The sequence below is a fragment of the Puma concolor genome, chromosome E4 (genome assembly GCF_028749965.1).
Source record: "Puma concolor isolate L17-30 chromosome E4, mPumCon1.1.hap2, whole genome shotgun sequence".
Classification (NCBI taxonomy): Eukaryota; Metazoa; Chordata; class Mammalia; order Carnivora; family Felidae; genus Puma; species Puma concolor.
The window spans coordinates 41,044,469-41,055,551 of NC_141683.1; the positions used below are offsets into that span (position 1 = coordinate 41,044,469).

The 11,083-nt window shown below is 47.2% G+C and overlaps 1 protein-coding gene across 2 annotated transcripts in view; it reads right to left on the bottom strand.

Annotated features, from left to right (window-relative positions):
* PTPN14 (protein tyrosine phosphatase non-receptor type 14) overlaps positions 1-10,624 on the bottom strand; it is a 174,276-nt gene extending 163,652 nt beyond the window's left edge. For both annotated transcript variants that reach the window (XM_025921051.2, XM_086694540.1), the window contains exon 1: positions 10,485-10,624. The gene's annotated coding sequence lies outside the window, so the exon portion shown is untranslated. The remainder of the gene's footprint in view (positions 1-10,484) is intronic.
* Between the last annotated feature and the right edge of the window lie 459 nt (positions 10,625-11,083).

Sequence of the window (11,083 nt, forward strand, 5' to 3'; positions counted from 1 at the left end):
AAGAAGGAAGGAGGGGGGAAACTCCTTTGAATAACTTAGTGTAAACATCACTTCATATTCACAGCAAAGCTAAATGCCTAAACACTTTCATCAAGATGAAGGGACATGAAATACACACTTGTACCTAACCTAGTACTTGGAAAATAAGCCTCATTTTGAAAACAACCAAACAGCTGCTCCGCAGAAGCCAGCGCAATTCATCCTTTCCAGACTTTATTTTTAGATGCCTCTTAAGCAAAACAATAATTTTCTAAAGAAGATCATTAAGATCCGTAGATGCCATCTCATTATATTAAAGTTTTAATTCGTTTCATATCAGTCCCACGTTTCCCTCATAAATCACATAATTATCTAATATTCCATAACAAATTCCTTGCCTTTGAATAAAAGAACTGATAGGACCTTTTGTAAACGGGCAGATTTTAAAACAGTACAATCTACACAGAATGTTAGTGTAACCCATGGATTTCATTTAAACACAGAGAGTCGAAAAATCAGCCCCGTTTTTTTAAATGATAACTTGGAGACTTACGTACGTCTAAAAAAAAAAAAAAATACATACCTTCATCATCTAATGCACATTTTACAAAATGTATAGCGAAAAAGAATATGCTTAATAGATCACAGGATTTCATTGGCAGAAGAGAATGCTAATTGCCTGCTGGAGTCTTTAATGAAACCTAATTGCTGGCTGGAGCTGCCACCACTGACCCTGGTAACAGACTAGTACACCCTTCATAAACCTAATGCAGCATAATCCTCCTTCATTACGGTTATTATAGCTCTGCAGTGGGACACGTCTGCCACAAAAATAAACTCTGCTGCCTCTTCTCTAAATGCATGTGTCACTTCTCCATCCCAGAGTAAGTAAGCGTTGATGGCAGAAATCACCCTTACAACAAGTGGTACCACTTCACAGCCCAGATCTACTCCCAAACCTAGACTCACACCCACCCTGGGGCCCTACTACACAAACCACCAGCATGCTCCATGGCCATGGGGTAGAGGGCACAGGGCTAAAAAACAGGAAGAAGCTAAAAGAAGCAAATCACCACCCAACACCATAAGGCAAATAGGAAAAGTAGAAGAAATTATTTTTTTTTAAAAAAACCTGAGTTTGATTTAGGAATTCCACATGTAAACCCATTCAATTGACAGCCTATGGTTCAGATATTGAGCCCAAGAGATTGTCCCTTCAATGTGCTTTGAAGTTTTTTTGGAAATACTTACACACACACACACACACACACACACACACACACACTTCAATTGAACACATTAATCTTACTTCCTCTACTCAACAATTCCCCCAACCTGTTACTCTGCAGCAGGTGCTAAGACCCCAAAGAGAAGTAAATCACAAAACATATCCTTGAAGCGCTCACGACTTTGGGGAGAGGGATGAGCAAATGACCATAACACAATGTAATACGTATCAGGAAAGAACGTGTGACGCATGATAGGAAGACAGTTCAAAGTGGCAATGCACTCTCCTGATGATAAAAAGGGATTGTGATGCAAAACATCTCCGAAGACAAAAGAATCATACTAGACATTAAAAAACAAAGGAGATTATTATGTGACCAGGTGTGACCGAGAATTTAAAGGAACAGTTGCGGTAACAGTAGGAGTCAAAGCCGCAAGGTTTCAAATGTGAGAAATGTTTGCAGAAGGATGACAGGGAACCAAGAACGGCAGAGGCTAAATAAAGTCAGGTTAGGTGGAAACAAGAGCATGTGTCTTTTTTGTTTTTTTTTAAATGTTTATTTATTTTGAGAGAGAGCAAGAGAGAGCACGAGTGGGGGACGGGCAGAGAGAGAGGGAAAGAGAATCCCAAGCAGGCTCCAAGCTGTCACCACAGAGCCCGAAATGGGGCTCGATCTCACAAACCAGGAGATCATGACCTCAGCTGAAACCAAGAGTCAGACACTTAACCAACTGAGCCACCCAGGGGCCCCAAGCGTTTGAGCCTTGAATGCTCTGCTAGGGAGTCTGCATTTAACCGTGGGCTATTTTGTGTGTTTTTTAAACTAGGTATTTAAAAAAAAATTTTTTTTTTTTAATGTCTATTTATTTTTGAGAAAGGGAGAGAGACAGAGCACAAGCAGGGGAGGAGCAGAGAGAGAGGGAGACACAGAATCTGAAGCAGGCTCCACGCTCTAGCTGTCAGCACAGAGCCCGATGCAGGGCTCGAACTGACGAACCGTGAGATCATGACCTGAGCCGAAGTCAGACGCTTAACCAGCTGAGCCACCCAGGCGCCCCATAAACTAGGTATTTTAGACCTACAGGAGAATATAGTAAACATACATGTTCCCACCACCCAGCTTGGGAAAAAAAACAATAGCACATCACATCTCAGCCCTCACCTCCACCCCACGCCCCATGCCCCACCCCCTATATTTAGTGTTTATCCTTCTGGTGTTTCCTTATATTTTTACTACTGACACACAAGTATCTCTAAACAATATAAAGTGGCAAGACAGATTTCAAGCAGGGGAGAGAAAATATCAGACGCGTTCAAAACAAGCCTCTTGTAATGCAGGGGGTGGACCGGCCTCCACAGCTGGCAGCAGTGGGGCAGGCGACAGAAAGGTGTCAAGATAGCTGTCGTCGCTGAAGGGCTGTCATAATGAAGACAGAAGGGGCAGCCTCAGCCTTGGAGGCCATTCCTGGGGCAAGGAGGAAGCAGACCCGAATGAACCAGCAGAAGAAAGGCCACAGTCTGCGCTGAGCCCTAGGCAGGATGCGGGGAGGAGTGGGGCAGGTGGCTGGCTCTGGCTAACACCAAGGAGGGGAATGAGGCAGATCAGCCAGGCCACAAAGCACAACCTGGTAAGTGCCAGGAGCACTGGGGCAGGAGGACCTGACCCGGGAATGAGCTGGGGGTAGGCTGCCCAGGGCGGCGAGTCTCAAGGGATGGTTTTGACAGGCAATGCTGAGTGTGAGGATTCCTGGGCAGGGCAACAGCATAACCATAGGTGGAAGAAATTATTGGGCCTGTTCAGGAAGCAGCTGCAGCTCGACAGAACCCCGGCGAACAGTGGGACATAAATCTGAAGAAATCAGAAGACCATTTGGGTTATTATTCATGGAGAACCTCAAATATCAAGATGACGTGTGTATCGTGTGTACACGTAATTCATAATCAATTTCACTTTCACGACCATGAAATCTGCCTTAATCCCTCTTACTCGGGAACTAACATGATGGCAACAGCCAATCCTGTGATTCGGGGGATAATATCAAAGATACCATTGCTACTTACGACAGTTCTACATGCAGGACAGGCTGTCTTGGCTAAAGGCAGGGAGGCTGGCAATTCTGCTGTGACAGTGTCGGAGCGTCTCTCTCGCATTTTAAAAACTACAAACTCAGGGGCGCCTGGGTGACTCAGTCGGTTAAGCGGCCGACTTCGGCTCAGGTCATGATCTCGCGGTCCGTGAGTTCGAGCCCCGCGTCGGGCTCTGTGCTGACAGCTCAGAGCCTGGAGCCTGTTTCAGATTCTGTGTCTCCCTCTCTCTGACCCTCCCCCGTTCATGCTCTGTCTCTCTGTCTCAAAAATAAATAAACGTTAAAAAAAAAATTAAAAAATAAATAAATAAATAAATAAATAAAAATAAAAACTACAAACTCAGAGGTTGAATAATGAGTAATTCTGCCTCTTCCTCTTTAATATCAGGTACAAAATGCATAGCAAGGAAGTGAAGCATATTCTAATAAATGTACCTAAACCTGCAAAAACAATTTTGTTTTATGCCTTAACCTCCCCATGTTCCCACTTGTGTGATATGTACACTCCCTTCATCCCTGGGTTTCAAAAATGAGGGGAAAAAATGATCACATCTTCAAAAGTTTCCAAGTAAAGCAAAATTACCAGGTTCTTAAGAACCAGAGCATCAATAACTTCAGGAAACAGCTTAGGGATGTGACTCATCTCCTTAAGTAACAAGTAAGATATGTATAATGTGTAGATACTGATGTATATCATGTGTATGAACTGATGCCTGTTTAATTTTTAAAATCACATACAGTCATTAACATGACGTCACTTTCCCAGAGCACTGAACGTCCTATCAGAGAATAAGTAATAAAACCTCATCCCATCCTCTGAGCAATAGAAAGAATAATTGTACCCACTTCACAGGGTCACTGAAAAATTTAATAAAATCATTTCAAGGGCTATGAATGCTGGGATGGAATCAGCAGCAATACAGGTAAGCCATGGCGACTGGTGTCCTACATCCACATAGGATGGAGATTCTGGTCCTGAACCACCTAAATGGGGTTCCTGGTGGAGAAGCTTGTAACTCAGTACAGGAGACAAGGAGACAAACACATATGATATGATGAGACACAACTTGCCAACACAGGTAAGTGCAAAGTGCGTTAGGACTATAAAGAAAGGAATGCCTAACCGGTGGTGGGAAGGAATGTCAGGGAAGGTGACGCTCTAGTGGAATGCATAGGGGCCACACAGGTAGGAAAGGGGAGAGGTCAGTCGGGTGAGAGTATGACGAAGAAGAGGGGAATTAACGGTCACCAAGTCTCAGGTCGCTAGTACAGAGAGAAGGCACGGCAGATGGGAATGGGAAGGTAGTCATGGGGTAAAGAAGCCTCATCACACAGGTAATAAGAATCAAGAGAATTTAAATACTTGTTTTGTTTTGTTTAAAAAAAAAAAAAACCTCTTTGGGAAAGGAAAGAGTAGATGAAGGATTTATTAAAGGCAACCTCTGAAGCTCTTGCATGATCCCAAGAGGCAGTGGGGATGGAGGGAAGGGAGCAAAGTGAAGATATTTTGGAGATGCAAATTCTATGGGTCAAAGGACAGATAAGGTTCATTATTGGGGTTTACAAGCAGAAGTTGAGGGGTGCTAAGAGCGTGGTGTTGAAGAGAACTCCAAACGCTGGCTTTCGGCAGCTAACTCAACAGATGGCAGGGTCACAGACGCTGTTCAGTTTGACACAAGTGGAATTTGGATGCCCAGAGACATAGAAGCACCAGGTAAACCAAACTGATGGAAACCAAGCAGAGGGGGGTCTGGATTGGTGATGAGAACCAAGCAGATCCACCGAAATGGAAACATGTCGTTCATGCTCTCCTGGGCCGGACTGGGGCTAAGTGGTTGTTAAGTGACTCCAGGCCTCTCCAGAGCCCACAGACTACCAGCAACAGGACCATTCAAACCAGTATGGTAAAAATCTTAAGTGACTATGAGCCTGAGGACAGGGCTGGACGGACTCCTTAGCTCCGTGATTCTCAAAATGCAGCTGGTCAAGGACCAGGGCTGTTAGCATCATGGGAGTTCCTTAGAAACACAAATTCTTAAACCCCACCCCAGACCTACTGCCTCTTCTAGAAGCTGGAGTGGGCATGGAGAATAGCAATCTGTGTTTTAACAAGCCCTCCGGGTGATTCTGGTGCCCACTGGAGTTTCAGATCTACTACTGCCTTAGCTAATGCCCCAATTACTTGAGTGGAAAGGAGTGTGAAAAAAAGAATTCCGAGGAAATAGATTTCTAAAGACTTGAGGAAATTAAGTGTAAGTAAAGGATAAAGCATTAGGAACTTTTGCTAATTTCCAACACCAAGGGAGTTTTCCCTGTGAGCTAAAAGTTTGTAAGGCAAATTAGATCAAAGCAAGTGGCCCACACAGTAAAGCTTCCTAATTTAGTAATGTGGTTCAGTACTAAAATTTCAAACATCACAAATGTGAAGAAGATATTCTGCTCGTCAGAGGATGCCACACCATCAGCCGATCTCTTTCTCGTTTTCTCATCAGACACCTCCCAACATCAAGCATTTATGGGATGGCCACCTAGGGTTACAGGATCTCTGGATATGCAATAGCCCTCTGGGTCAAGCTAACCAACCAGGCTCAGGACGAAACCTTTGAGCAGGACCTAATTTAGTCCTCTAAGGAACTAAGCTAAATTACCCACGTTATCAAACTTTACGCACAAAACTGATCTAACAATGGCTACAGTATGTTTTTGTCCAGAAGCAAGGACATTGAAACAGGTCAGACAAAGACAAAACCAAGCCAAGAAATACAGAACCAACAAGAAAAAGGGAAAGGAAATTAAAACAATGTCAACTGCCATTTATAATCCAACTAAGACGTATAACCACCCCTAGCCCACAAGGACTATTACCTTTTATCCAGAGATGCTCTAAACCCTCATCTACAAGCATTGCCTCATATCCTTTCATTCAGAATTATAAATAAATCAGAGATTATTTTTATAATCAATGTGCATGTAATGCATGGCAAAGGCATGGCTGGTCTGGGGAACATGGACTTCCTCTCCCCTCCTGGCGCAAAAATCCCAGCCAGACCTGCATTTTTCCTGGGCTTTCTCCCCCTGACCTCTCAATGGGGTACTCACTCTCATGACCTTCTGGCCTACATGCAATCCATCCACACTGGGGATTTAACCAATTCTTGGCTATAACAACCCATTCTGCTTCAGGACCACGTATTACACGCTACAAACCTGCTCTACTGATGTTTTCCAAGCTGTTCCTTTCTTCTAACAGTCCCTCCTGTTGGGAGGTTGATATGAAGATCAATGAGTTAATGTTTGTCAAATACTTTAGGCTTCTCAGATGAAAGGCAACATTAAAGTTCAAGAGACCTGAGCTGGCATTACACTAGAGGTGTTGCAGTTGACTCTATATTTGGGCTTCAAAGAAGGAAAGAAATCAAGGCTGCAAAGACACTCCTTTGTGAAGATTGGCTAGCTTCTGCATTCTTGCTAAAATAAAGGCAGGCAGATTTGTTCTCAACATTCTTTAATTAACTGGACTCCAACATTAGAAATACAAGGATCTTTATATCAACACCGGACCCTTGTTTTCGTAAGTGGTATACAGGGAAAAGGATTCTTTTCCCTGCCCTTCTCTAAGTGGCTTTTCCTTCCCAAGCTTCCCTACTGTCTGATCATGCAATTCTCAACCTCCTCCTATATAAGGGGCCACATGAAAGCTGCCAGCCAACACATTTGCTTTGAGCCAACAGACCAAAAAAAAAAAAAAAAAAGAAAGAAAGAAAATAAAAGGTCAAAGACAAAGCTTTATGTGTATGTTGGCATGCATGTGAACTCAAGCTGCTGGAAAAAAAAAATGACACAAAGAGCACATTCATGGCCACATATAACTCCTCAAACATATAAATAGCCATCCTTGACCCAACACCTACTCTGTGCAAGTCACTACGTCAGGAAGGGAACATAGAGCATTGCACTGAATTCACAAATACCCTGGCAAGTCAGGTACCACTGGCCCCACCTTGTAGATGAAAGAACGGCACTCCAAAGGGCTGCAAAGTTTGGCCAATGTTACACAGCTGAAAAGAGGCGGAGCTGGAATTCAAACCTAGCTACATTTCAAACTCCCAAAGCTGGATCCCCTACTCCATCCAGCACACTGATAGACAGGAAAGCTGTAGAACTTGGTACACACCCCTTGGACTGCTCAGGAAGCACGGGGGGGGGAGCTGTGTGGCTCAGTCATCTTGATTTCTGTTCAGGTCATGATCTCATGGTTCATGAGATTGAACCCCGCATCGGGCTCTGTGCAGACAGTGCAGAGCCTGCTTGGGATTCTCTCTCTTCCTCTCTCTGCTGCCTGCCCCCCACCCCACCATGCTCTAAATAAATAAATACTTAAAAAAAAAAGAAAAGAAAGAAAGAAGAAGCAGCACTCCAGGGGGTTCAGACAGGGCAGGGTAAATTAAATCAGTAAGGGGAGATCACAAAGTAAATCAGTAAGGGGAGATCTTATTTCAAACATCGGTTTCAATCTCCTCATTACCAAAACTTGTTTTCCCTCGTTCTTTTTTAATCAGCCCAAGCAGTAATGATTTAATTGGCTAATTAAGTATTTCATCTTATCTCTTTCCCTTGCCTTATCTCTAACAAAGTGCACAGCACAGAGCTGAAGCATAGAATGGGTTCCAATCCTACACAACCACTGGTGACTAAGAAATCCAAAGGCAGCATAGCAGGTGAAAAACAACAAGAATATGGAACCCAGGTGGGCTACACTGTACAATCAAAGGGTTTATGTTGGCTTCTCTGGAGAAAAAAAAAAAAAATCTCCATAGTTCTTGACCCCTGGCCCATCCATTCAGGACAGACAGCAACCCTCCTAAAAATTCTGATTTTTCTCTGAATTATTTAGGTTCTTCCATAGTAAAACCGTCTAACTGTTCTCTTTCCATTCGAGCTGTCCGGCCCACACAGGGTACACACCCCTGAATAACTAAAGTGTGAATAATAACTGTGTTTAAACCAATGACGGAAGGCGGGCAAGTACGGGGATTGGCAAGAAAGGGCTTCCCCTCAGCCATGTCTGTGGTGCAGGTCCCACACCTCCAGTAAAACTCCTGTCAAGGGGCTGTTCTTGAGATAAGAGAAGGTGTTTGTGGAGGGGCTTGGATAAACACTCCAAACTGTACTCTCTCAGCTCTGCCACGTCAGCCAGGACTCAGCCACTCTGAAAACTGGTACGGTCCCACTTCAGCCCAGGGAAGAGGCACCGTTGAAAGGCAACCCACGTACAGAGTGCTACGGTACAGTGAGGAACCCTCTAGGCAGGATCTGCTGAATCCTGGACCATCAGGCGATACCCCAACTTGCCCGAAGATACTCCTGTTCTTGTAAAGTTTCCGAGAAAGAAAAACTAATCCTTACGACTGTGCTAAAGCAATAATGGCGTTTCAACGGAGAGAAAAACTGTAACACACACATGACACGTACATGGGCTCCTTCTGCACCTCGCGGCCACCCATTTAGATCAGGCAGAAGAGCATCATGTCGCTCAGCCCCCACTCATTAAGGCTATCATTTCCGTGGCACAAGCTTTTAACCCCGTCACCAAAAGATAAGCGGCTTTAATGCAAGGTTCTGTAAAGTTGCAGTATTATCACCTACTGCTGTCAAGTGGCTCTTTAAAAGGGAATCAAGTACCATTCTAATGAAAACAGGCACAGGCCAATTAGTGCCAATTAAAATGTTGATGGTCGCACAACTGCTGCTTGTGGAAACAGCAAGGCATGGAAGGGTGTCCAAAAAGAGAGACTCATAAGAGGGTAACATGCTTCTAGTTTAATTTCTGATATCTATCTATCTATCTATCTATCTATCACACCCCAAAGAGCTGGGGCTATGATCTCTAGTTCAAATAGCCAGCTTTTTGAACTCCTTTTCTGGATGACTCTCACTTTGCACAAGCTGCTACTTCTCCCTGGAATGCACCCCCCTCATCACTCCTACAGGTAAGCACCACTGTAACCCTGTAAACTCGGGGCACACCTCACCCCCTCATCAACAGAACCAAGCCTTCTCTGACTCTCAAAGCACCTCTCCCTCACTACACTATAATTCTTATCAGCCTGTGGGTTTCCTCCAGGAGGCTGCAGTTACAGCTTGCTGAACTACCTTTGTATCCTGTTTCCCTAGCACAGTCTAGAAGCTCAATGCTAGGTTTGTTGAATGAATGGGTGAACTAAGCCATTTTAAGAAATTAACTCATTGCTGGAAACCCTGTAACCCTATATTCAGCCTGCAGTCTAGAGATTCCTCGCCTTCACAAAGAGCCTGCAAGGGCCAGTTCCTGGACAGACTGAAGCCCAAACCCCACAATCTCCTTGATTTGTAGGTGGGGTTGGAGGGTGGGGGGACAGGAACAGAAGGAAGTGTTAGGGAATGCTAGGTAGGGGGACCACTACCTCCCTACTCCCTCAGAAAGGTGTAAAACTAACAAGTATTCAAAACCCAGACTTAGGGGTCATGCCCGGGAGAGAGGAGAGACTTATGAACAACACCCTCAGAACTTGTTCATACTCAGAACTTTGAAAGTTTGAGGTGCAAACCTGTTCTGAAATTATGTGGCCCCAGGTTTTGTCCCTACGAGCCAGCCCGACCACCCGAGTAGGGGCCAAGAAGGCCAGGAGTTTGGTGGCAAGGCTGGGGCCTAGTGGGAGCGCATAAAAACTCCTCTGCCTCCCAAGATCCCGTCCCCCCTGGGCAGGCGGGGAGCGGAGTGGGGCCGGGGAGCAGCGTTCCTCTCCCGCCGGAGCCAGAGCGACGTCGTTCTTCTCTCATCTTCCGGCTCCCACCGCTCGGGTCTCTCCAGCTGCCCTTTCCAGGCCCTCTCTCGGTTCCCAAAAAGCAGGAGGGAACGGGGAGGAGGGGGGCGACGGTGTGCGTTTAACCGCAAACTCTCTCCAGACAGCGCTCACCTTCCACCTTCACTGCCCAGACCAGACGTGCGCCTCAGGTCGGGCAGCTCCCACCGGGACAGAAAACCCCTGCGGCCCGGCCACCTCGCGCCCCCCACCGCTCTGCCAGCGTCCCGGGCCGCCGATCGCGAGCTGGCGCTGCCGGCGTTGGTCCCCGCCGTCGGCCGGGCGCCCGGAGCGCCCTGGCGGCCCCCAACCTCGGGCCCGACTCCCCGCGCCGCAGACGGCGCTTACCTGCTTACATGGCCCCGTCGGTGCCCCGGAGTCCCGCGCGGAAAGGCTGTCGTCCGCGGCGGTGGCGGCGGCGGCGGAGCCCCAATTCCCTAAGGAATTGATTCCAGTGGCTGGCGGAGGAGGGGCGGAGGGAAGGAGCCGGAGGAGGCGAAAGGGGAGGGAGGTTTCCGCCGCGATCCCTGCGCACCGACAAGGAGAAAAGGAGAGCCACCTAGGCACGGGGTTGTCCCGCCGGAGGGGGGCCGGGGCCAGAAGGCCGCGGAGGATGGGTGAGGTGGGAGGGGAGGGACAGACCGCGACCACCGGCTGTCTGCGGCTCCCCGAGGACCGGAGCCGGGAGAGCGGGCAGCGGAGCGAGGAGGAGCGCGGCAACCTGCCCCCAGACTGCGCCGGCTGCGCCCGCTCGCTCGGGGCGGGGGGAGAAAAAGTTGGGCAGAACTTTCCGGGGCCGCGAGAGCCCGGGCGGCAGGAAATGCGAGCGGCCGGGAGAGGAGGGAGGAAGGGGCCGTGCGATGGGAGGGGACGGAGCAGGCGCCGGCGGCCGTGGCTCCCCCACCCCCGGGCCGGGCGGCGGCGCAGGGGGCCGGAGGCGGAGGGAG